The following is a 27,115-nucleotide window of genomic DNA, read 5'->3' as shown; positions in this document are numbered from 1 at the left end:
ATGTACATTTTGATATTGACATTGATGATAATACCTCCAACTTCTACTGCCACTGACACAAGAAAGGTAAGTAATATTTTGTGCTGTAAATTAAAACACACACACACACACACACAATTGTCAGCAATAGTCTGCTTTTTGAATCCAAGAAAAGGACTTAAAAGAAAATTCTTTTCTGAAGGTGAGAAAATAAGTACAGCAATCAGCAAGGGATTTTTAAAAATGCTCATTTTGCGGCAGTTCCAGTGAAATTCCTTCTATGGAATATAACTGACCTGTGACTAAGTTCCAGAATATTTATAAAAATGTCAACTGCTATAACTTTCTATTAAACCCTATTGAAGCGACTCACAGATTTAGAAAAAAATAGAACGATTAGTATTATTGTAAATGGAGCGGATCTTGTATAATTTTGAATTTTCTGTACCACAGGCATTAAAAATATCTGATACATTGGATTCTGTTATAACTTTAGCCCATCTATTTTATTCTTACATAATAATACCTTGACATATTTAGAGATTTGTTTATGAAAGAAAGCACTAAAATATAACCATCCAAAGCAAAATAAAACCCTATTGGGCCAAAGGAATATCTTTTTTTTTTAATTTTATTTATTTATTTATTTATTTATTTATTATTTTTTACTTCTATTGGTTTGAAAGTGATCCACATGATTTTTATTCTTCTGGTGGTTGCTCTTACATGTGTCATGTTGGTTTGCTGCACCCATCAATTCATCATTTACATTAGGTATTTCTCTTAATGTTTTCTCTCCCCCGGCCCCCGACCCCCTGACAGACACCAGTGTGTGATGTTCCCCTCCCTATGTCCATGTGTTCTCATTGTTCAACTCCCACTTATGAGTGAGAACATGCAGTGTTTGGTTTTCTCTTCTTATGTTACTTTGCTGAGAATGATGGTTTCCAGTTTCATCCATGTTCCTGCAAAGGACATAAACTCATCCTTATTATGGCTGCATAGTATTCCATGGTGTGTATGTGCCATATTTTCTTTATCCAGTCTATCATTGATGGGCATTTGGGTTGGTTCCAAGACTTTACTATTGTGAACAGTGCTGCAGTAAACATATGTGTGTATGTGTCTTTATAGTAGAATGATTTATACTCCTTTGGGGAGCTTGGCTGGGGGAAGGAATATCTTTATAATTACATAATTATACTTATTATAAAGCAATTCCCTGCAGAATTTTTAAAGTTATACTTCTACTTTGGGGCAAATTGTTATAATACATTTCATAGAACTAAAATGGTTAAATGATAATCAGAATATAATACGTCATGTCGATAATCAGAATATAATACGTCATGTCTTTCTTCCCTTATATTATCAAACATGCAAAATGACAATGCTAGTATATGTCATATAACTCAAAATATATTCTTTTTGTAAAATTTATAAATTATTACAGGAATATGGTGTTTCCCAATTTAAATATCACCTTTCATTTGTAAATAAGAACAATTTGCATGATTAATTGTAAGTAAGGATATTTACAGTATGTTTTTATTTTATTTTGGGTAAATAAATGGTAACAAATAATAATGGTGTCTTTTCAAATGTTTTTCTCCTTTGGTAATTTGAGGTTAAACGTGAAAAGTCCCTAAAGCAGAGCAGAAAACCCTGCCCTATTTCTTAAATATGCTCTAAAGACCAAGATAAATCTGAGTAGGGAGTGATTGCTGTGTGTTTGTTTTGGTAATTGATAACAGATAGCATATCTGAGCCTTACCTTTGATCAGGTATTAGGCTTGGAAATATACATAAATTTCTGGTTTAATTCTCACAACAATGAAGAAAATAAGGGTTATGATCAACCTGTGATTTGCAAGTTAAGGGCTTTTCTGGTGGTCAGGTAGATAAGTAGTTCTTTCCACTGTGTTTCTTTGGTTACAAGTTAGAGAAGTAACACTAAGCTCACCTAATCATACAGGAAAAAATATTTATTAAGGCTCAGAGCCTTCTTAATAAATCCAGAGCCCATCCAGACTCAACCAGGCATTAAAAAGTGTTTACGACTTGCTGTTAGATGGTTTTGTGTGTCCGAAATTGATTAATACTCTCTATCTGAAAAAAAATCTGCCTTAGCTTTTATATTTTCATAATGTAATTTTGTAAAACTTTGCATATTAGTTTCAGCAACCTGAAGTTAATTATTCTTTCTGTCTCAACCTAGATAAAATGTGCATTCTTAAGCTAATCAACTTATAAGAGAAGAAAATTACATGAATTCACTCACTGTTATACCCAGGGAGAATGATAAATTAATAAGGCTATCCAAAAAGGGGCTACTATATGAGCAGAACTAGCACAATATTTAGAGTCAGTGTTAATTGTCTCAAAATATATGGTTTGAAGATGACTCAGATTTCTTTAGAAAGCCTTTCACATTCTCTTGTACTTTGCTGTCTAACTTTTTCCCAGACAGCACTAACTAGTAACTGTATTCTATATTTGTCAATAGCAAGTTAGATTGTACAAATAACTGGGTTTCAGAAATATTACTGTGGCAGGGGAAACCGTATAATACAAGAGGTTTGAAATTTAGGTTGTAAGTTACTTTAATTAATAGAGGTTCAATTATTCTTTATTTTCTCAGGAACAGAGAGGTCGATAATTTCTGGGATCATTTTTATCATTTGCAATTTTGCAAAATCAAGAAACATGAAACTTTAAATTTTAAAATAAGACATACAAAGGTTAAGATGTAATTACAAACAAAATCCAAAGACTTCACCCAATGTGCCTACGCTGTGCTTTACCTGAGCCCAGTGAGAAACGGAGGAGTGCAAGATACTTGAATTTTAATTTCTAATGTGAAGCAAAGGGAGGGAAATTATTTTGGTGTTTTTTGTCATGGTAGAGGTAAATCATTTACACAAAAAATTGTTTCATACTGGTACTTCTTATGGTAGGATAGAAAGTCTGAAATCCTTTTGTTTCAATAACTCATTTTAAACACAGTCTCCTGAGGTGCTATATGAAATAATGTATCATGGTGCTTGATAGCATGGGTTCTCAAGAGAGATGCTAGAGGAAAATACTATCTCTTACACTTGACATCTCTATGATATCAGTCAAATTACCTATTGTTTCTAAGTCTCAGGTCTTAATCTGTCAGTTTGACTTAATAATCTAACTATTTGTAAGGACTCCACAATATTATGCAAAATAATACATCAATGTACCTGGCACGTAGTAAATCTCAACTAATATTATATGTTATCATTACAGTTTAGCAATGTGTTTTCCCAAGAAAAACATAATTGCATTTTAATCTATCCAGTGTTCATTATTTAAATAAGAAATTTTAGTAAGTCACTCAAACATTCACATATTTACATATTAAAAAGTAGATGATTTTTACCTGGTTTATTTCATATAACCTAGCCTCCTCCAGTTTTATTCATGTTGTTGCAAAAAGCAGTATTTTTATTATTTTTAAGGCTAAATAATATACCATTGTATACATAATATGACACATTTTTGTTATTTATTTATCTTCCACAGACATTTAGATTGCTTCAAATCTAGGATATTGTGAATAGTGCTGTAGTGAATTTGGAAGGCAGATATTTCTTCAAAATAGTGATTTTATTTTCTTAGAATATATATCCAGAAGTGAGATTGCTGGATCATATGGATATTAGGAGTTTTTTTGAGGAACTTCCATACTGCTTTCCATAATGGCCATACCAAGTTACATTCAAGTCAACATGTATAAAGTTTCTCTTTTCTTCATGCATGTCCTCTCCAACACTTGTTATCTTTTGCTTTTAAAAATAGCCTTCCCAACAAGTGTGATGTGGCATACCATTATGGTTGTGATTTTCATTTCTTTGATAACCAATGATATTGAAGACATTTCCTATAACTGTTGGCCATTTGTATGTCTTTTTGGATTAATGTCATGATCTCAATTATACAAAGGGTAACCAAAAACTTTATGGAAAATGTGTATTATAACAAAACTATGCATAAATTTCAAAACCAAATTTTGCACCAAAATAAACTCATATTAGCTTGTTAATATTTCTGAATAGGTCTAATTTAAGGCATTAAGAAGAATTAAATATCCATTTGCAAAGAGGCTATTAGAACAACATAAATTTTGCTAAAATTCAGCTTGAACAAACATCAAATATATGGTGAAGTTTGAGTATTAAAATGGTGAAATAATTAATGTTTTATGAAAAATTTATGGAGACAAATCCCCAAGTAAATCAGCAGTTTACTAATGAATAATTCATTTTAAGAAGGGATGAGATGATGTTGAAGATGAAGCCTGCAGGGCAGACCATTCACCTCACTTTGAGAGAAAAAAAAAAAAAATCTTGTTTGCGCCCTAATTAAAGAGAACCAACAATGACCATCAGAAACAATAACGAACATGATAGATATCTCAACTGATTCAGATTACACAAGCTGACTGAAAAATTTGAGTTGAGCAAAACTGTCCAATCAATGGGTGCTAAAGAAATTGAACCCAGGGAAGCTGAAGACAAAAGCAGAGCTTACAATGAAAATTTTAAGCAAGTGGGATCAAAACCTGAAGGATTTTTTTGAAGAATTGTAACAGGTGATAAAACATGGCCCTGCCACTATAATCCTGAAGACAAAGCACAATCAAAACAATGGCTACCAAGAGGTAAAAGTGGTCCAGTCAAAGCAAAAGCAGACTACTCAGGAGTAAAAGTCATCACAATATTTTTTGGCAATGCTCAAAACATTTTGCTGGTTGACTTTTTGGAAGGGCATATAACAATATCATCTGCTTATTATATGAGTGTTTTGAGAAAATTAGCCAAAATTTTAGCAGAGAAAAGCTGTACCAGATAGTCCTTCTCCACCACAATAGGAATGCTCCTATTCATTCCTCTCATCAAATAAGAGCAATTTTGTAAGAGTTTCAATGAGAAATCATTATACGTCTGGCTTACACTCCTCAGTGGTCTCTATTTAACTTTTTCGTTGCCTAATCTTAACAACTATTTAAAGAGCACTTATTTTTCTTCGTTAACAATGTAAAATGATTGCATTAACATAGTTAAATTCCCAGGACTCTCAGTCCTTTAAGCATGAACTAAATGGTAGTAATAATCACTTAACAAAACTTTCATAAATTTAATGGAACTTAGATTGAGAAATAAAGCTTACATTATCATTTTTATCTATTCATTCTACTTTCCATGAAATTTTTGAAGGCTCCTCATAGGTGAAATCTAAAAATGTCAAAATCATATAAACAGAGAGTACAAGGGTAATAATTGGGGGTTAAAGGCCAGGGAGATGGGTAGGTAGGAGATGTTGGTGAAAGGGTAAATATTTGTAGTTACAATGTGCCTAAGTTCTAGAGATTTAAGTTAAAGCATAGTTACTAAAGTTAAAATAATATATTGTATGCTTGAAATTTTATAGGAGAGTGGCTCTTAAGTAATCTAAGCACACACACACAAAAGGTAACTGGAGTGATATCAGCAAGATAGTAAACTAAAATATTCCCCAGCATCATCACACCTACCCCCACAACGAAAGTACCACTAACAACTAATCAAAGACAAGAATATTACTCTATATTTACCAGAACTTCAGGGAGAAGAAACCACCCCCTTGACCTAAAGAAATAAGAAAATCTGTTACCACAAAAAGATAACTGTTTTAGACTATGCTAGCCCCTTTCCCAAGGAGGTGCAATGCTGCTCACAGATAATTTTTCTGGACCCACTTTTTCCAAAGTTTAATTTGAAGGTGTACTTTAATCCCTTCAGTAGTTTGGGATTTCTGTGGGAAGCCCTCTTTGGTCCTATTCCACAAGAAGCATTGGGAGTCCCACGGGGGCTGAAACACATGGGGTATATCGGAGACAAAGAGTAGGAACACTGAATGCAGTAACTGACACACAAATTGTGGTAGTTTATCTGGGTTCTGATCAGCAGAGACACCATGATGAAGAGACTGAACAGATTTCCAACACCACAGCAACACCAGGTGCTGGTATGGAGCCTTTCCCTGACCTAGAAATAACTAAAAGTTTAGTGGTTAATTTCCGATGTCACTTAAGTTTGCCTCAAACCCAGAAATCATTGTATATCTGTGATTACATTTCAGTGGAGTCTTCAATTCTGGTTCTCTCAATAAGTCTTCACCAAGCCGGGAAACAAAGGTGGGGCAACAATTTAGTTTCAAAGTACTATGTAAGTTCCAATGCTAATAATAAATCCTCCCCACAATTAGAAATAATTGCAGGTCAGTGATTGAGTTCTAATATTAAATAATAAATACATAATGCCACCAAAGAACACTTGCAAAAGCTGGAAGTGGTGGCCCTCTCCGCAAATGCATGGAAATCAGCATAAAGATACAAGAAGTGTTAAAAAAAAAAAAAAAAAAAAAGAAAGAAAGGAAAATGGCATCACCAACACCAAAAGAAACCTGTAAATCTCCAATAATGGACCCATACTAAGATTTTTCTTTTTCTGGTAGCACCTCAAAAGAACAGGCAAGACCAAGAAAAAAATAGGCAAATATGACTACATCAAAATAAAATGCTTCTTCACAGCAAATAAAACAACTAATTGAGCAACAACACAACCTCCAGAATGGGTAACAGTATTTGCAAACTATGCATCCAACATGGGGTTAACATGCAAACTATATAAGTAACCAGAACAACTCAGTAGGCAAACAGACAAAAAAAAACTCAAATTATCCAATTAAAAATGAGCAAAGATCTGAACAGGTCTCAAAAGAAGTGTTCTCAAAAGAAGACATATAAAGGGCCAGCAGTTATTTGACAAAAGCATATTACTAGACATCAGAAAGATACAAATAAAAAGAACCAAGAGATATTACCTAGCCCCAGTTAAAAGGCTTTTATCAAGAGACAAAAATAATAACAAAAATGACAAAAACAAATGCTAGTGAGAATTAAAAGAAGAGGATACTTTTTATACACTGTTGGTGGAAATTTAAATTAGTACAGCTGTTATGGAAGGCAGCATGGGGTTTCCTCAACAAATTAAAAATAAAACTATCACATAATCCAGTAATTCCACTATTGGGTATATATTCACAGGAAATGAAATCAGTACGTTGAAGAGAGAGCTGAACTTCCATATTTATTGCAGCACTATTCACAATGGCCAAGTGATGAAATCAACCTAAATGTTCATCAACGAACAAACGGAGCTAACAGAAGACAAGAAATAACCAAGATCAGAGCTGAATGGAAGGAGATAAAGACATGAAAAACCCTTCAAAAAATCAATGACTCAAGGAACTGCTTTTTGAAAAAATTAATAAAATAGACTGCTAGCTGGATTAATAAAGAAAAAAGAGAGAAGAATCAAATAATCACAATCAGAAAGGATAAAAGGAATAGGGGAATATAACAATGGACCCCACAGAAATACAAACAACCATCAGAGAATACTATAAAAACCTATATGCACATAAACTAGAAAGTCTATAAGAAATGGATAAATTTCTGGACACATTCACCCTCCCAAGACTGAACCAGAAAGAAATTGAATCTGAGTAGACCAACAATGAGTTCTGAAACTGAGGCAGTAATAAATAGGCTACCAACTGAAAAAAGCCAAGAAACAGTTGGATTCATAGCTGAATTCTACAAAAGGTACAACAAAGGGCTGGTATCACTTTATTGAAACAATCCCAAAAAATTGAAAAGGAGGGACTCCTCCCTAACTCATTCTATGAGGCCATCACCATCCTGATACCAAAACCTGGCAGGTATACAACAAAAAAAGAAAATCAGACTGATATCACTGATGAACACTGATGCAAAAATCCTCAATAAAATACTGGCAAACTGAATCCAGCAGTACATCAAGAAGGTTATCCACCACAATTAAGTTGGCTTCATCCTTGGGATGTAAGTGTGGTTCACCACATGCAAATCAAATGTGATTCATCACATCAACAAAACTAAACACAAAAACTACATGATTATCTAAATAGATGCTGAAAAGGCCTTCAATAAAATTGATCATCCCTTTATGATTAAAACTCTCATTAACTAGGTATTGAAGGAATACACCTAAAAATAATAATAGGCATATATGACAAACTCACAGTCAATATCATACTGAGTGGGTAAAATCTGGAAGTATTCCCCTTAAAAAATGGCACAAGACAAAGATTCTCTCACCACTCCTATTCAACATAGTATTGAAAGTTCTGGCCATGGCAATCAGGCAAGAGGAAAAAACAAAGGATATTCATATAGGAAGAGAGGAAGTCAAACTCTCCCTCTTTGCAGATGACATGATCCTATATTTAGAAAACCCCATCGTCTCAGCCTCAAAACTTTTTTGGCTGATAAGCAACTTCAGCAAAGTCTAAGGATATAAAATCAATGTGCAAAAATCACTAGCATTTCTATACACCAACAACATACAAGGAGAGAGGCAAATCATGAATGAACTCCCATTCACAATTGCTACCAAAAGTATAAAGTACCCAAGAATACAGCTAACAAGGGAAGTGAAGGACTTCTTCAAGAGGAACTACAAACCACTGCTGAAAGAAATCAGAGAAGACACAAACAAATGGAGAAACATTCTTTGCTCATGGATAGGAAGAATTAATATTGTGAAAATGGTCATACTGCCCAAAGTAATTTATATATTCAATACTATTCCCATTAGACAACCATTCACATTCCTCACAGAATTAGAAAAAACTATTTTAAAATTCATAGGGAACTTTAAAAAAGACCCCAAATAGCCAAAACAATCCTAAGCAAAAAAAAAAAAAATGCTGGAGGCATCACACTGTCTGACTTCAAACTACACTACAAGGATACAGTAACCAAAACAGCATGGTACTGGCACAAAAACAGACACATAGACCAATGGAACAGAACAGAAAACTCAGAAACAAGGCTGTACACTAACAACCATCTGATCTTCAACAAACTTGGTAAAAACAAGCAATGGAGAAATGATTCCCTATTTAATAAGTGGTGCTGGGAGTGCTGGCTAATTATATGCAGAAAATGGAAACTGGACCCCTTTTTTACATCATATACAAAAATTATCTGAAGATGGGTTAAATACTTAAACGTAAAACACAAAACTATAAAAACTCTCAAATAAAATCTAGGCAATACCATTCAGGACATAGGCATGGGCCAAGATTTCATGACAAAAACACTAAAAGCAAGTGCAACAAAAGCCAAAATTGACAAATGGGTCTAATTAAACTAAATAGATTCTGCACAGCAAAACAAACAATCATCATAGTGAACAGACAGCCTACAGAATGGAAGAAATTTTTTCAGGGAAAAATTTTTCAATCTATTCATTTGACAAAGGACTCATATCCAGAATCTATAAGGAACTTAAACAAATTTACAAGAGAAAAACAAACAACCCCATTAAAAGTGGGCAAAGGACATAAATAGACACTTCTCAAAAGAAAACATTCATGTGGCGAACAAACATATGAAAAAAAAATCAACATCAGTGATCATTAAAGAAATGCAAATCAAAAGCACAATGAGGACACCATCTCACGCCAGTCAGAATTATGAGTATTAAAAAATCAAGAAACAACAGATGCTGGTGAGGTTGCAAAAAAAAATGGAACGCTTTTGCACTGTTGGTGAGAGGTAGATTAGTTCAACCATTGTGGAAAACAGTGTAGCGATTCCTCAAAGACGTAGCAACAGAAATACTGTTTGACCCAGCTATCCCATCATTGGTTATATACCCAAAGGAATATAAATCATTCTCTTATAAAGATACATACACACATATATTCATTGCAGCACTTACTATTCACAATAGCAAAGACATGGAAACAACCCAAATGCCCATCAGTGATAGACTGGATTAAATAAAAGAATGTGGTACATATACACCATGAAATAAAAAGGAATGAGGTCAACCACAAAAAGGAATGAGGTCATGTCCTTTGCAGGAACATGGATGGAGTTGGAAGCCATTGTTTTCAGGAAACTAATGCAGGAACATAAAACCGAACACATCATGTTCTCACCTATAAGTGGGAGCTGAATGACAAGAATGGGGAGGGGAACAACACACACTGGGGCCTGGGGTCTGTAAGAAGGGATTGGAAAATGGAGATAATCAGGAAGAATAGCTAATGGTTGCTGGCCTTAATACCTAGGTGATGGGATGATCTGTGTAGCAAACCACCATGGCACACGTTTACCTGTATAATAAAGCTGCACATCCTGTACACGTACTCCTGAACTTAAAAGTTGAAGAAAAAAAAAGAAAGTATAGTAGGGTCAGAGATGGTGCATTATGGCCAAATAGAACCCTCCGGTGATGAGCTTTCTGTAGAAACACCACATTGAACAACTAGGACAACTAGCCATGCAAGAAGCATCTTCATAAAAACACAAAAAAATCAAATGAATGATCCTAGTACTTGGTTTTAATATAATAACAATAAAAGAGACATTGAAGAAGACAGAAAAAGAACAGAACTCTTGGACTTTTTACAACACCACCCCTCAGCCCCAGGCAGAATATCTGTGCTTGTGAAAGGGAGAGTGAAGTGAATGTAGGATTTGGTGCCATCCTAATACAATGGAAAACAAGACTGGGCAGAATTTTTTGGTACTCAAGGAAGAAGTATTTCAACTAGCCCTGGAGCAGAGGGGAATCCCCAGGTTGGCTTCAGTACAGGCTGATTAAAGTGGAACCCTGAATATATTTGAGTTGTAATCAGGTCATCGTGATGGCAGTCTTTGGGCAAGACCTAGTGATGTGCTGGTCTCATGGGCAGTGGAATTGTGATGGAGCCCAGTACGCCACCAGCTGCAGTGGCCACATACATGCCTTTGTGGCTCTTCCTCCAACTCTAGGCAGTGCAGCATCAGGAGAGGCTCTTTAACCTTGGGGGAAACAGAGGGAAGGAGCACAGTAAACTTTTTCTTGCAACTTGGGTACTAGCTCAGCCACAATAAAGGACAGCATCAAGCAAAATACTGAAGCCCTGATTTCAGACTTTTGCTCTTAGATAGCATTTCCAGACCCACCCCTAGCCAGAAGGAAATCTTCTGTCCTGGTGGAACAGACTCAGTCCAGCAGGATTCACCACCTGCTGACTAAAGCGGCCTTAGACCTTGAATAAACATCAGCAACAGCCAGACAGTAAAGGCCACAATCCTTGGGCAAGCCCCAGAAACGAGCTGGTCTGGGAGGCTATAGGCTTTACATGTAATCCGATATGGTGCCAGATGTGGTGGCCACAGGAGTGCCCTTGTCACTCCTTCCTCAACTCAAAGCACCACAATGCTGAAAGAGACTCCTTCAGCTTGAGGGAAAGAGAGTGAGATACTTTGCCTGAATACTCAAGAAATTCTCCCTTATCTTTCCCAAGTCCCCCAACACTGTGTGTCTAGGAGTTTCAAGAATTGCAGTGTTCCTGGACTTAGGGTGTCCACTAATGCCAAAGCAGCTGCAGTGACCGTAGGCTTAGCCAACAAAACTCAATTCCCTTTGGATTTTTGAAAAGCCCTTTCTATGTATTTATTTATTATACTTTAAGTTCTATGTGAAAAGCCCTTTCAAGAAGGATGTACACAAACAAGCCCATACTGGGAAGATTGGAATAATTGCTTGTCTCTTCAATGCCCAGACATCAGTGAACATAAGCAAGATCAAGAACATCCAGGAAATCACCACCTTTCCAAATAGATTAAGTAAGAATCCAGTGACCTGTCCTGGAGTGATGGAGATATGTGACTTCTCAGGCAGAAAATTTAGAATAGCTGTCTTAGGGAAGCTCAGTGAAATTCAAGGTAACAGAAAAAGAGAAGTCAAAATTCTGTCTGAGATTTTTAACAAAAGTTTGAAATAATTTTAAAAATTAAGTGGAAATTTTGGAGCTGAAAATTCAATTGACAAACTGAAAAAATGATCACAGTCTCCCGGCAGGAGAATTGGTCAAGCAAAAGAAAGAATTAGTGAACTCAAATATAGCTTCTATGAAAATACATAATTAGAGGAGAAATAATTATTATAACAAGGAAATGAATATAAGATCTAGAAGATAGGGTCAAAAGGCAAATATGACTTATTGAAGAATGATTGGCCTTAAAGAAGATGTAGAGAAATATATTAGGGTAGATCTTTTATTCAAAAAAGTAATAATGGAACTTTACAAACACAGGTAAAGAGGAAAGTGTCTGGTTCAAGAAGGCAAAAGAACACCAAGTAGGCTGAACCCAAATAAAACTACCGCAAGGCATATAAATAATCCAGCTCTCAAAAGCTGAGAATTATAAAAGGATCCCAAAAGCAGCAAGAGGGGATGAAAAAGCAAATAACATGTAAACAAGCTCTGAAACTTCTGACAGGAGGCTTCTCAGTAGATACCTCATAAACCAGGAGGGATTGGGATGACACATGCAATGTAGAGAAGGGCGCGGGGGGCGGGGGGAGCAACCTTCTAACCCAGAATATTACAGTCAGCAAAGTTATGCTTCAAAGGTTAAGGAGAAATAAATAATAAATATTTCCTCAGACAAACAAAAGCTGAGGGATTTCCTTAACACCATACCTGTGTTACAATAAATGCTAACGGAAATTCTTCAGTCTGAAAGAAAAGAATGTTGGCAAGCAACAGGAAATCATCTCTAGGTCTAAAACTTACTGATTAAAGTAAGCACACAAAGAAATACAAAATAATCTAAGTCTGTGACTGTGGTGTGTAAAATACTCAAATCTTTGGTATGAAAACTAAAAGACAAACCTACCAAAAATAAGAAGTACAACAATTTTCTAAGAGATAGACAATATCAAAAACAAATATTTGTTCATTGTAAACAAAAATTGAGTTGAAATGACTATTAAAAGTTTTTCTTATTGAAGTTTCAATTTCATCAACTGTATTTTGAAACTCTTCTCATAACAATAGTGTAATTTTTAAATGTGAGGAATTACTTCCAATGAAGTAGCAGTGTGTAGGTGTACTGGATTTCTATCAATTGAGTTTAAATAGTTTCTCACAATGTAATGTAATTTTGTGTAATTGCCTCATTTTATTTCTATTACCTCCTTCATATTTAATTAACATAACTTCTAGAAGAAAAAAAAGTAGCTTTGTAATGTAATGGATATGTTATTTAGCTTGAATGTGGTAATCATTTCACAATCTGCATGTATTGATCAGATTGTACAGTTTGAATTTTTATTTGTCGGTTATACCTCAATAAAGCTAAAAAAGAAGAAAACAAAAATATTTTAAAATTACATTGTGGTGGTTGAATAACACGGTATAGCTGTTAAAATACATTGAGTTGTATACTTTAAATTGGTGCACATTCTGTGAATTATAGCTCAATAGAGGAAATAGTAGATGAGCAGTATATGCTAACCCTTGCAAACTGAAGGTGAGATGTATTCAAATTGATTCAAATGCCACACTTTAAAAATTGAAATACTATTATTTTATTTATTTTGGTAGGGGCATTTACCTACCAAAAGAGGATAATGCTTTCTCTACAAACCTGTTTTAAAATTTGTGTTTCTTTTTTAATTATTGAAGAATGGTTTAGAGAAAAGAATAATTAAAGCACCATAAGAAAATGGGTCTATTCTCAGCTCTAACCTTATAGATCTGAGTTATTTTAGGTGAGTATCAACTGATTTCAAATATCTTCATCTATAAATTAGGGTTGAAGTAGATAATTTTTAGTTGAAATAGATAAATTTTAATTTCTCACTAATTGAAAACACACTTTCATTTTTTTACTTCTGTGAGATTATGGAAGCTCAGCTACATGTGCTTGTAAAGTAATGAAAAGACTTTGATGTAAAAGCAAATAACATCAAGAGGAAAGGAAAATTACATAGAGTAGGAGACCATCTCTACTGATAGCATGTGATTATCAGGTATGTTACGGACCCTTAAAGTGCTTATATGTACAGTTTTATCATAAAAATCTGAACATTTAGGCTAAATCACTCTTCTGACAACTGAACACAAGATGTCAAAACTTTATTCCATGGGATCAGTACTCTGAGCTAAAATACAATTTTGCAGGTCATGAGTATTGTAGACCCAGGCATGTAAAACTTGGCAAGTGAACATGCTCTATAACCGTCACATTAAACACACAACAGTATTCTAGAAATGTAACATTGTTATCCATATTTTGCAGGTGCCCAAATTGTACAATCTCAAAAAATATTGGTTCACCATATATAAGCATGGTTTTATCACAGACAATTTCATGTTGCCAACACATTTTCCCTCCTGATCCAATGTATGTTTCTATGAATGTGATAGTCCTAAAAGTATAGTATCTCTAAAACATTTCAGTGTAATATTAAGAAAGAAGTAGAAGTTTTATAATAACTAAGAACATGAAGATTTTTAAGTGGCAAATTTATTCTGCAAATTAATGGAAATTATTAAACACATATTTATCATACATATGTTTAATATTAATAAAATCCCAAATTGCTAGGTTCTGCTTTGCATAAGCACCAAAAGTACTAAAAATTTTGATAGACGTTGATGATACTAGGAACAGATTCTGTTTCTACTGAATGTAAAAACTCATTTCCTACTTTTTTTTCACTTTCCAAACTTAGGTTTAAACAAGTAAAATCAAAATTCAATTTTATTGGAATGTTGAATTTAGTAGTAATGTACACCATAAATGTCCAAGATGCCACGAGCAATATCGTAATGCTAGGAGTTTCTCAAATAGTGTCACATAGAGGCATTAGAAGTCAGGTGTGCAGAAGTCAGGTATACAGAACACACGTATGTGAACAGAAATTCCAGCACTTAAAGAACATCTGCTTTAATTATTACTTGCTCTTAATGGTATGTGTACACAACATTTTTTAGCATCTTTTTAGGTTATAATTTTTAAATTGTTTGATGATATATCAATTCCTAGGCTATTTGTTCTTATATAAAATAAATTCAAATTTAAGCTGCTATTTCACTTTAAAGTCTTGATAACCATCATTCTCAGCAAACTATCACAAGGACAAAAAACCAAACATCGCATGTTGTCACTCATAGGTGGGAATTGAACAATGAGAACACACGGACACAGAAAGGAGAACATCACACACTGGGGCCTGTATATTAGGTATATTAGGAGATATACCTAATGTTAAAAGACGAGTTAATGGGTGCAGCACACCAACATGGCACATGCATACATATGTAACTGACCTGAACATTGTGCATGTGTACCCTAAAACTTAAAGTATAATAAAAAAATGAAAAAATAAAGTCTTGATAAATACAATTAATAACTTCTGGATGAATTACACCTATGATCTATTAAAAGTATGATGCGTAGATTATTGGAAACAGACATGTATATCACGACAGAAGATACCTATGAATCTGTGTTCTATCTGTACCACTTACTTGTTATAGCAACACTGAATAAAACATATCATTTCTTAGCTTCAATTATTTTTGCTATATATAAAAATATCAATAAATATATCAGGGGTTTTTAAACATTAACTCAGATAATATAAGGTGAAAATGATTCACTATAGTTTTTAAATGCTATATTAGCATTATTATATATAAGTATATATGTACTAACTGCAATCTTTAACATCCCATAATATTTCTATATCCCGGATTTCAAAATCCCCAAATTATCCTTTTCTTCAGTATTTAGAGTGATTCAGGAACAATATGATGAATTCACCCTTGGAATAAAAAGAAAATGGATAGTGGAGTCAGGGGCAAATAAATGCTAAAATTTAATAATGATACAGTCTCTTCTCATTATTCATTAATTCTAAATTTGTGGATTCGCGTACTCGCTAAAATTTATTTGTTATCTCTAATTCAATACTCATAATACTTGAAAGTTGATTTACGTGTCAGAAAGTTTAGGCAGTATAAAAGATGAACTAGGGTGGGGGAATACTGGAGAAAATTAAACTAAGGTAGAAAACTGGGCCAGGAGCGGCGGCTCACGCCTGTTAATACCAGCATTTTGGGAGGCCAAGCTGGGCAGATCTCCTGAGGTCAGGAGTTCAAGACCAGCCTGGCCAACATGGTGAAACTCCATCTCTACTAAAACATAAAACAAAAAATTAGTTAGGTGTGGTGCTGTGCGCCTGTGATCCCAGCTACTCAGGAGGCTGAGACAGGAGAATCACTTGGACCTGGGAGGCAGAGGTTGCAGCGAGCCAAGATGGCACCACTGCACTCCAGCCTGGGTGACAAGAGCAAAACTCCATCTAAAAAAAAAGAAAACTGTTAAAGTAGTCTATGCTAAAATAAAATAAGTGCAGATGGTATGTCACTAGATATTTAGAAGGTAGTATTAAAAACAAAAACAACAAATTTGGAGATTTGGAAAGTGAACCGTAAGAATGGTAAAGGAGAAGTTCAAAGCATATGTGGTCATTTCCAATCTTATAGCTGGGAAAAGTGAAGGGATGCTTTTGATAATGTGCATGGATAATAATGGCTATGAAACAGGGACTCACCACTGGATTGTATGATAAAGAAAAAAAAACTGACATTTAAAATTGTTTCCATAGTCTAATTATACTTCATATCAAAGTTAAATGTGTCTTTGTTACCTCAAATCTAAGTGAAGTTGATCAAATAAAAATAATAACTGTAAATTGGCTTTCCAATTTTAAGAAATATGCTGAATTCAGAAATATTTTTATTTATTAACACTTTTATTAAATAGCACTAAACCAAGGTGTAACTTATGTATGTATTCCTATTTTAATGAAAACATCAAAACATTTTTAAATAGTTCTGTATAATGTAGTTTGCATGCACTGCTACTGACACAAAGGTGATAGGGACATAGTTTATATATAAAAAAAATTGTTTGTGCCTTCAAATAATTTAAAGCTAATAAAATTTCCCTGTTTTATTTTTTCTTCTATCAGAAACCAGTCTGAACGTGGTAAAGCAAGATGTTTGTCACCTGTATAAGCAGATTTCTTATAAGGTTTTTATAGATCACCTTATTACTCCTCTTATCTTAAAATTTTGAGGAATTTTTCTGAAAACTTTCTTCAAACAATATTATTTTTTGAAGTTTAACATGTTAGTTCAATTAAAATTTCGGCAAAAATAATAATAAAAGAACAACGAAGTGGTTATTTCTAATTCTATACAAATAATGACTTGTGAAAACCTGTTATCTTTCCTGAAGTTTGAATATTGGATAGTATTCAAGCCAAAGCAACCAACAATGTCTGTCAGCTCCATTTGACAGAAAATAGATAAAACCTCACCAACGTATCATAAATAATGTTTAAATAAATCTTCGCAATGAAATTATACTTGTAGATTATTTATTTGAAATATAAAACAAGAGAATTTCACAAAGTTACTAATGGTTGTTTGTTGTTTAGGAGAGTTGTCACTATTCATGCCTGAATTGTAACTTTTAAATACCACCAACTTAGGGAAAACAATAACTAGATAACAGTTTTGCTTTGATTTTATTATGTTCATGCTACCACATTCCCAGGTTCTAGAGTAATCATATAAAATGTTGTGTCCCATTTGTGAAACACTTGGGAGAGAAAAGGTTGGGACAAATGCTAAGACAGATAGGACACTGGAAATACTGACATAAACTATGCCTGTTCCAAATACACCAAAATATATGGTTACCATGTATACTATTTCTGTAAATTTTCATATTTCTAGTTCTTTCTCCCAGTCCCTTAGGGACTTCATTTGTTTTTATTTATATCAGCTAATCTGATGAGGTGGAATAAAGTAATTATGAGAAAATGTAAATTTTAGAATAAAAACATGTATTTTTTGGTCTCATAAGAATACCTTAGAATAAGCTTTTTCCCAAACAATTCCTATAGAATTTGAAATTATTGTAAGACATATTTAAAATTAATTTTTATAGGATTTTTAATTATCTTGAATTTTTTCAATGCATTGGTATTCAGTTAGTTTTCCTATGCAGTAAGGTGTCCTAAACCCAGTGGATTAAAATGCTAGTGCTTTATTTCACTTACGTTCTATGGGTTGGCAATTTGGGTTGCTCTAAGATAGGTGGTTTTGCTGGGCTGGACCAGGCTTAGCTGGTGGCAGGGCTCACCAGTGCTTCTGTAGTCACCTGCCAATCTTGCCGAGTGCTGACTGGACTAAATTGTCTCATCTGGCATGGGTGTCCAGGCTCCAAGTGTTCTTTTGTTCTTCAGCAAGCCAGTCTGGATTTGTCCACATAGCATGCAGCAAAGCAAAATGTGTGAAAGGGCATGAAAATAAAGACAAGATTGTATATATCTCTATGTATGCACACACACATATACACACATACAATTTTCTATAATAGATTTCAGAGTTCATTAGTTTGATCTCACATGTAAATATATCATTTTCTTTTTCCATTTCAATACTTCTCATCTGAATACCCTAATTTTACTTTCCTAGTCTATTGTTTATCTTAGTTTCATTACATACATCTTCTCACTGATTTTATACTATTCTATAAGGATAATTAAAACAAATATTGAATCCTGGTTTTTTGTTTGCAGTCTGCATCTCTGTATATTTTGATATGGTTGCTAGACTTAGCAAGAATTTCTCTGCTTCTTTGGTTTCCACAATACCATTTTTTCCCAGGTATAATTCAATATCTAGTAATTCTTCCTTCTAATTGCTTTCTTACCTCTTTCTCTTTTTTATGTCATGCCTCAAATCTATTCTTTAGACTCTTTTCTTCTTTTCTTTTAGGCTTCCTTCTATATAAATTATATCCAATTCACATAAATTGGTTAACTGCTCTGTCAAATGTTTCCACGTATAGTTATTTAACATTGGAATTCATGGAACTTTGCCAATTTCAACAGCCTCTTTGACAACTTTGCACTGATGAATCACATAAAACAGTTTTAAATCATAGGTCAGAAGTTAAAAGCCCTTTAATATAGGTGTAGGTAAGTTTTCCTATTTTACTTCCCATATGCTTAAGCTACTCTATAAAAATTTTTCCCCATATATATATTTCTTAGTTTTTACTGGTACACTTTGGCTCTTTTTCCTCAAAATAGAGGAACATGTCCAAATTCTACACCCTTTTCTAGGCTACATGCAAAATCACCTACACGACACCTTCACTAATGTTTTAATGTCAAAGAAATCTCTCCCATTTGTATTAATTTTACTCTGTACATCCCTTGCCAAAGTTATTTAACCATAATAATAGAATAAAATTTTTGTTTTAAATAACTATTATTTTATAAACATGTATTCTGATATTTTTATATTCTGTCTATAGCATCCCACATTGATTTCATTACATAGTTGCAATTTTTAGCACTTTTGAGCACAAATAAGTTAGTGGAATGGCAAGAGAATGCTGTCTTTGCTTATGCCAGATGGATGTCAGATAATTAGGAGGGGCAGTGGATTCTCTGTTTGTTGAGCAATCACAGACATACCTTCCAAGTCCTAATTTTTCATTACATCTACACATGGCCCAGAAAAGTAACTGAACTCATTTAACAAAATTGTTGGAGTAATCATTATATAAGCAAAAATGAAGAAAGAGAAGATTATTTCTTAAAATCCAAATTTCTTGTTACCAAAAAAGTATGCTCCTACCTACAGACATTATTGTACATGTAAACAGTAAATAGCTGTACAGATATAAAAATATCATTTTATATAATTATAAGCATGCATCTGCATTTTATTCTTGTTTACTTCTCTCAGACTCAGGAGACTGGCAAAGAAATTGTGTTTGCCTAGCTGTATCATGATGTCCTACATGAAAATAATTAACTTGAAAATACAAACTCAAGAAAAAGAAGTCCATTTGTTTTTCTTATTTAGAAGCATATTCTGACTATTGTTTCAAGCTCTAACAGGAGGGTCTTTTTGCCTCAGAATATTTAATAACCCCGAGCTTGTTTTTTTTTTTTTTCACAAGACAATTTTTTGCTTAAACAACTTCTCAAGTGAACCTTAATAACATCTCACATGGTTTGGGTAGCACAACCTACATTATTTATTTAGTGACAAGACATATACATGAAGATCTTTGTGGCCTAAAACCTTCGAGCAGGTCTTGGTTTGAAGAGTTTTAGAAAATTAGATGTTTTTCGAATAGAATACTCATAGTAGTAGCATTAGGTGGCTCACTGATCATGGAGTGTTCATTTGAGTCAAGCAAATAACTTCTTAATCTTTAAAATTATAATTGAAGTGGAAAATATCACTATCCATGTACATCTAAGTGACAATAATGTAATAGAGTTGATGTAAGTAATGCGATTAGACATGAACAACGATTGCTACATCAGAGTAGCCAAGATATGTAACTCTCTTCTGTCCTCCTCCTGACAATTCCTTTAGCCACACTTCTACCTAAAAGGTTAATTAATTGCCTATTACTGTAATCATACTGATTAATACTGAGAATTATCAAGCTGTATGGTAACTTTCTGAAATCCTTCAAAATTTAACTCAGTGATAAGAAACATAGATCTTGACAACTTTTATAACAATTTATTTTCAGATATCAAAGACAAAATATTTCAAAATGCATGTTAAAATCTCTCACTTTTAAAAAGCATTTAAAATTTTCCATTTTAACATGTCAGCTGAAAGTGCACAAAATGCCTAGCAGCAATGTTTTACATTAGGAAGTCATTTTATTGAGTTAAAATGAAAGGAAATGAATTTTATAGACTTACTTTCAAGTATTCTTCTATATGGCACACCTTTGTGTGAAGGAGTTCTAGTTATATGAAATTTGGTGAAAACAAACAGCTTAATTTGTATGTTATTCCTTTACATTTTGTGATATTTATAGCACTTATTTTGTAATATATTATACCATAGGCTCATATAATCATATTATATATATTTACATAGATTTATATAAATATTATATAACATAAATGATATATGTTATATATAATATATTAGCTATATTTACATATTTTGTATTATATATACTTATGTATCTATATATTTATATTTTATATGTAAATAAGTTTATATATACATATGAAATATCTATTATATATAAACATATACTACATTACATATATAATATATAAGTACATATTTACACATAATATATTATATATAAATATATATTTATAAACACAACCAATAGAATATGAGTATATACTATTGAATATGAATGTATGAGTACATTCTTTTACATACATAATTATTTTCATCTAAAGACATTTCTCTAGGGTTTAAAATTTGTGTTATATATTGGTATATTTCTACCATTCAGCATCTATCACAATGGTAAGGACACAATAAAGTGTTTAGTATATATCTTACTAAATGTTTTTCTGAAATATTGTATTTAATTATGGAAAATATATTTGGAAACATTTCTATCACATTCAAACTTCAGGAACCATGTAGAATGACTGTAAAGTAACAAAACTTGGCATTAAAAATAAGCTAATAAGAATAATATCAGAAAACTCTATATTCTTCAGTAGTCATGATATGTAGCAACCACTTTCATTTTAGCAAAATAAAAACAAAGAAACCCAGGTATCACTTCTGTAATATAGTCTCAAAATCTACAGCTTCTATGAAAGCTAAATCTTATTCAGCACTCATAGTTAAGATCCTGATGCATTTTTCCCGAGGAGACATTCTACAGGAAACTTTGTTGCTGGCAAAGCTTATTCTATCTTAAACTAAATAAACAGTTCAAAAACTGTCTACTAGAAGTCAGCAGTAAACAGTCAGTCTCTGAAACATTCACGAGACTTGAAAAAAAACTTCCTGAGGTACCAAATAATTTATTCAAAGCTTACACCCAACTCATGTCTCAAGCAGAAATTTATTTGAAATTCCCAGTTTAAAGAGTATATGATCTCTTACTAGAGCTAGTAAGAATCATTTCAGCAACATTTAACCTGTGGGATAATGTTGTAGTCTACAGCTGCATAACCAGTTAAAAACAAGTCAATCAAAGTTAACTTTACTGTTTTTTTTTTTTGAGACAGAGTCTCACTCTGTCACCCAGGCTAGAGTGCAGTGGCGCTATCTCCGCTCACTGCAAACTCCACCTCCCGGGTTCAGGGCATTCTCTTGCCTCAGCCTCCCCAGTAGCTGTGACTACAAGTGCCTGCCACCATGCCTGGCTAATTTTTCTGTATTTTTAGTAGAGATGGGGTTTCACCATGTTAGCCAGGATAGTCTCGATCTCCTGACCTCGTGATCCGCTCGCCTTGGCATCCCAAAGTGCTGGGATTACAGGCGTGAGCCACCGCGCCCGGCCAACTTTACTCTTAACAGTGATTTTGCAACTGTGTGCTCTGAAATCTTGAACTTCGTCCAACTTAGTCTAACTCTTTCTCATTTTAATGACCCTAACTATTGCTATTCAATAGAAAATAATGAAAAACAGCAAAATCCAAGAACTGTTTGAGTATGTATGTTTATAAGTAAAATTGGAAAAAAAAGCCAAGTAATGTTATTATCCTTCTTTTCATAGTTGTATATGTAAATTATATATGCATCCTGTTAAGATTTCTGAATTATTTTCAGTAAAAACATAGATTACGTCTGGGGATATTCACACTTCCAATACACACTTGTCCTTTGAAATTAGATATATTCACATTGGCTTAGCTTTTGTTTAAATGTTTATTTTCTTAGTTAAATAATGAATCCACATTCTGGTGGCAGATATGACACAACTGGGTTAGTAAATATAGAATCAACAACACTCTAGGTCATTATTATTAAAAGTTCTTTATCAGTTGACTTTGTGGTATGTTTTATAATATTAATATATAGGGTCATAGCAAACCTATAGTATTTTTTCATTTTACATATTTTATTGTTGCACAATAAGCAAACAGTAGTTTCTAAAGTGTATGTGTTCAGCTCAATAATACTTCACAAAGTGAATAAATACACTTATGTAATCAGCACCTATGTCAAAACAAGTTGAATATATACCAGCCATCCTCCTGTAGCTGTTACACTACATGACAAGGGTAATCATTATTCTGACTTCCAGGAACATATATATATATATATATATATATATATATATGTATATATATATATATATATATATATATATATGTATATATATATATATATATATATATATATACAGCCAGTTTTAAAACAGTATACCAATAAATTATGCAGAATAAACAATTTTGTGTTTTTGGCTTCTTTGGCTTAATATTAGGTATGGAAGATTCACTCATGTTTTTGAATATAGTTTTAGTTCAATCATTCTTTTTGCTGTACATGTATGAATAGTAGCCCATTGAATGAATATACCACAGTATATTTATCCATAATTCTGTTCATATGTATTTGGGATTTTACTGAACCAAGGCTTGTAAGAAAATAAAAAAGCTGCTATAAACATTATTTTACTTGTCCATTAGTGAATACATGTAGAAATTTATTTTGGGCATATTACTAGAACTATGTATATGTCTATAAGTAATATGGGATATGTGTATCAGGGAGTTACTAGGTGTCAAACAGTTTTCTAAAGTGTTAAGTTTATGAGATTTGTTTTACTTCATCTTCTCACTAAAATTTGAAATTATCTGTTTTTTCTTTCCTATTTTTGTTTCACTCATAAAGCTCTTTGATCTATTGTATAGCTTTGGGACATAAGTTGCTTTTCTTAGGTAACATCAAACATGTTTTAAAGTTATTTAAAGTTATTCATTGTCTAGTTAGCTTGCTTTTAGAGTAACTGTCTACACCTGTGTTTATTTTCCTTTTTGGTTGTCTAATTGTTTAGATTTTTTAAAATTATTATTATACTTTAAGTTCTAGGGTACATGTGCACAACATGCAGGTTTGTTACATATGTATACATGTGCCATGTTGGTGTGCTGCACCCATTAACTTGTCATTTGCATTAGGGACATGGATGAAGCTGGAAACTATCATTCTAATTTTTTTGATTCTAAAATTATTTTTAATCTTCTGAGTATAACATTATTGATTTTTTGTATCTTGTGTAATAAATATTTGCTTACACTGATATCATAAAATATTTTTCTTTTTTCTTTTTTTTTTTTTTTTTTTTCTAAATGCTCGCTTGTTTAACCTTTCAGATTTAGGACTGTAATACATAAAGGAAATTTTTTGTATATGTTGTCAATAGTATATTAAAATCACTTTTCCTACATTTGTATCCAATTGACAAAGAACCATTTATTTTAATAAAACATTTTAACACTCTGGTATAGTGCTTTAAGCTTAAGTCAGCTCAATGTGTATGAGTGACTCCATTGCTGGACTCCTTCTCCACCCCTTCTTCTCCTTCTTTTTTTTTTTTAATTTCCTTGGTCAGTTTGTCTATTTTTGATAGAAAAAATCAAACTAATAAAACTTACACACACACACACACACACACACACACACATACATATATAAAGGTTGAAAGTGAAAGAAAAGAAAAGAATTATCATGCAAACACCAACAAAAAGATAACTGGTATAGCTGAATTATTATAAGACTATCACATACTTTTAATAATAAGCTTTTTGAAAAGTAAAAGAGACATTTCATAATAATAAAAGGTTCAGTCCAAAAGAAAGAAGTTGTAATTCTAATTATGTGTATATCGAAAAACATCATTCTACAACATATTTTACAAAAAATATACAGAATTAAAAAGAGAAGTGTACAAATCCACAGTCATGGTAGAAGACTTTAGAAGACATCTTTGTATTAGAGCAAGTAGTTATAAAACTAAAGAACGATAACAGCTAAAAAATTCATTTAGCCAACTTGACATACTGATATGTAGAACAATGGAACAAATAATGGCTGGGGGTTTAATTTTTTCAAGTGCACAAGGAAATGTCACAAAAATAACTGTATTAGTCAGGGTTCTCCAGAGGGACAGCGCTAATAGGATAGATGTATATATAGAGGAGACTTTATTAAGGTGTATTGACTCACATGATCACAAGGTGAGGTCCCACAATAGGCTGTCTGCAAGCTGAGGAGCGAAGAAGCCAGTCCTACTCCCAAAGCTGAAGAACTTGGAGTCAGATGTTTAAGGGCAGGAAGCATCCAGCACGGGAGAAAGATGTAGGCCTGAAGACTAAACCAGTCTAGTCTCTCCACGTTCTTCTGCCTGCTTTTATTCTGACTGCGCTGGCAGCTGATTAGATTGTGCCCACCCAGACTGAGGGTGGGTCGGTCTTGGTCAATTGACACAAATATTAATGTCCTTTGGCAACACCCTCACAGACACACCCAGGAACAATACTTTGTATCCTTCAATCCAGTCAAGTTGACATTCAATATTAACCATGACAATAACCATAAGCTAATTCATCTAGAGAGCCTCATCACATTTCAAAGGATGAAAATCATTCTTAAAAAAAATTAAGGCTGGGTGCAGTGGCTCTTGCCTGCAATCCCAGCATTTTGAGAGGCTGAGTCGGTTGGATCACCTGATGTCAGGAGTTCGAGGCCAGCCTGGCCAACATGGCAAAACACCATCTCTACTAAAAATACAAACATTAGCTGGGCATGCCACACGTGCCTGTGGTCCCAGCTACTCAAGAGGCTGAGGCAAGAGAATCGCTTGAACCCGGGAGGTGGAGGTTGCAGTGAGCCGAGATTGTGGCAACGCACTCCAGCCTGGGTGACAGAGCAAGACTCAGTTTCCAAAAAAAAAAAAAAAAAATTAAAATACATTGGTATTACGCTAAACATAAGAAGTAAGTATGTAAGTTTAAAGAGAACAAAATAACAGCTTGTATATGAGGCAATGCACTTCTAGAGGATTAACAAAAATAGTTAGGAAATATATTTACATGCATAATATTGAAGATATGGCACAAGAAATCATGGGAGATGAATATTGATTTGAGAGAAATGTATTGTTTGTTTTGTTTTTTAAAAAATAACTCATTTAAATTGTTAAATCTCAAGGATAGAGAAATAAATTTTCAGGCATTAGACAAGCAAAGCAAATCGTCCCTTAGGGTAAAAATAAAAATAATCAAGCTGGTGTTTGTTCTTTTAATTCTAAGAAGTGATGCCAGAAAACAATGAAAAATTCGACCTCCAGTGTCTGGTCACAGACTCCTTAAAGCAAAATGATCATATCTGTCAGCATACTTACATTATGTGTAGCATTATAGAACTAATGTAGAAATAGTACCAACACTAATATGCCTAACATTTGAAGAAGCAGTGTAGAGTAGGGATCGATCAACATAAGGTGTTCAGGTGTGTCAGAGCTTGGCCAGGTGGCCTAAGTCTGCTTTGGACCTCCTGCAAGAAAGCGGGTCCCGATTGTAAATGTTATTGATCAAAACAGGGCTTTGGTTAATGGACATTGCACTAGGGTAAGGAGACAGGCCGCTCCTTTCAACTGCATGCGGCTCACTGACTTCATCCTCAAGTTCCTACACAGCACCCTACAGAAGTATGTCCGACAAGCCTGGCAGAAGTCCAATGTCAGTACAAAACGGGCAGCCACAAGGCGGGACAAAAAGATTGAAGTCATAGAAAGGGAAGCCATAGAAAGGAAAGCCAAGATGACAGATTTTGATAATTTTATAGTTATGAATGCAAAGAAAATGAGGAGCAGAATAATGAAGAATGAAATTAAGAAGCTTCAAGAGGCAGCTGTCATGAAAACGTCTCCCAGAAAAAACACCTGCTGCTAAAGGTGCTGCTGCAGCTTCTGCAGTTCTCACTCATATGTGGGAATTGAACAATGAGAACACTTGGACACAGGGTGGGGAACATCACACACTGGGGCCTGTTGTGGGCTGAGGGGAGTGGGGAGGGATAGCATTAGGAGATATACCTAATGTGAATGATGAGTTAATGGGTGCAGCACACCAACATGGCACATGTATACATATGTAACAAACCTGCACATTGTGCACATGTACCCTAGAACTTAAAGTATAATAAAAAATAAATAATAAATAAATAAATAAAAATAAAGAGGACCACTGCAGGAAAGAAGGCTCCAGCCTAGAAGCCTCCTTCCCAGGAAGCCACAGGCCAGAAGGCAGGGCCTCTTCCAAAAGCTGAGAAGGGTCAGAAAACTCCAGTTCCAAGAGCACCTGCTCCAAAGGCATTTGACAATAATGCATAA

The 27,115-nt window shown here is 33.7% G+C and overlaps 1 pseudogene; it reads left to right on the top strand.

Moving 5' to 3' along the window:
- LOC100447422 (large ribosomal subunit protein eL14-like) lies at window positions 1-27,115 on the top strand (annotated as a pseudogene).

This window comes from Pongo abelii, chromosome 4 (assembly GCF_028885655.2).
Source record: "Pongo abelii isolate AG06213 chromosome 4, NHGRI_mPonAbe1-v2.0_pri, whole genome shotgun sequence".
NCBI lineage: Eukaryota > Metazoa > Chordata > Mammalia > Primates > Hominidae > Pongo > Pongo abelii.
Note: the sequence above shows the minus strand (reverse complement) of the source record. Positions and strands in the feature narration are given on the sequence as shown.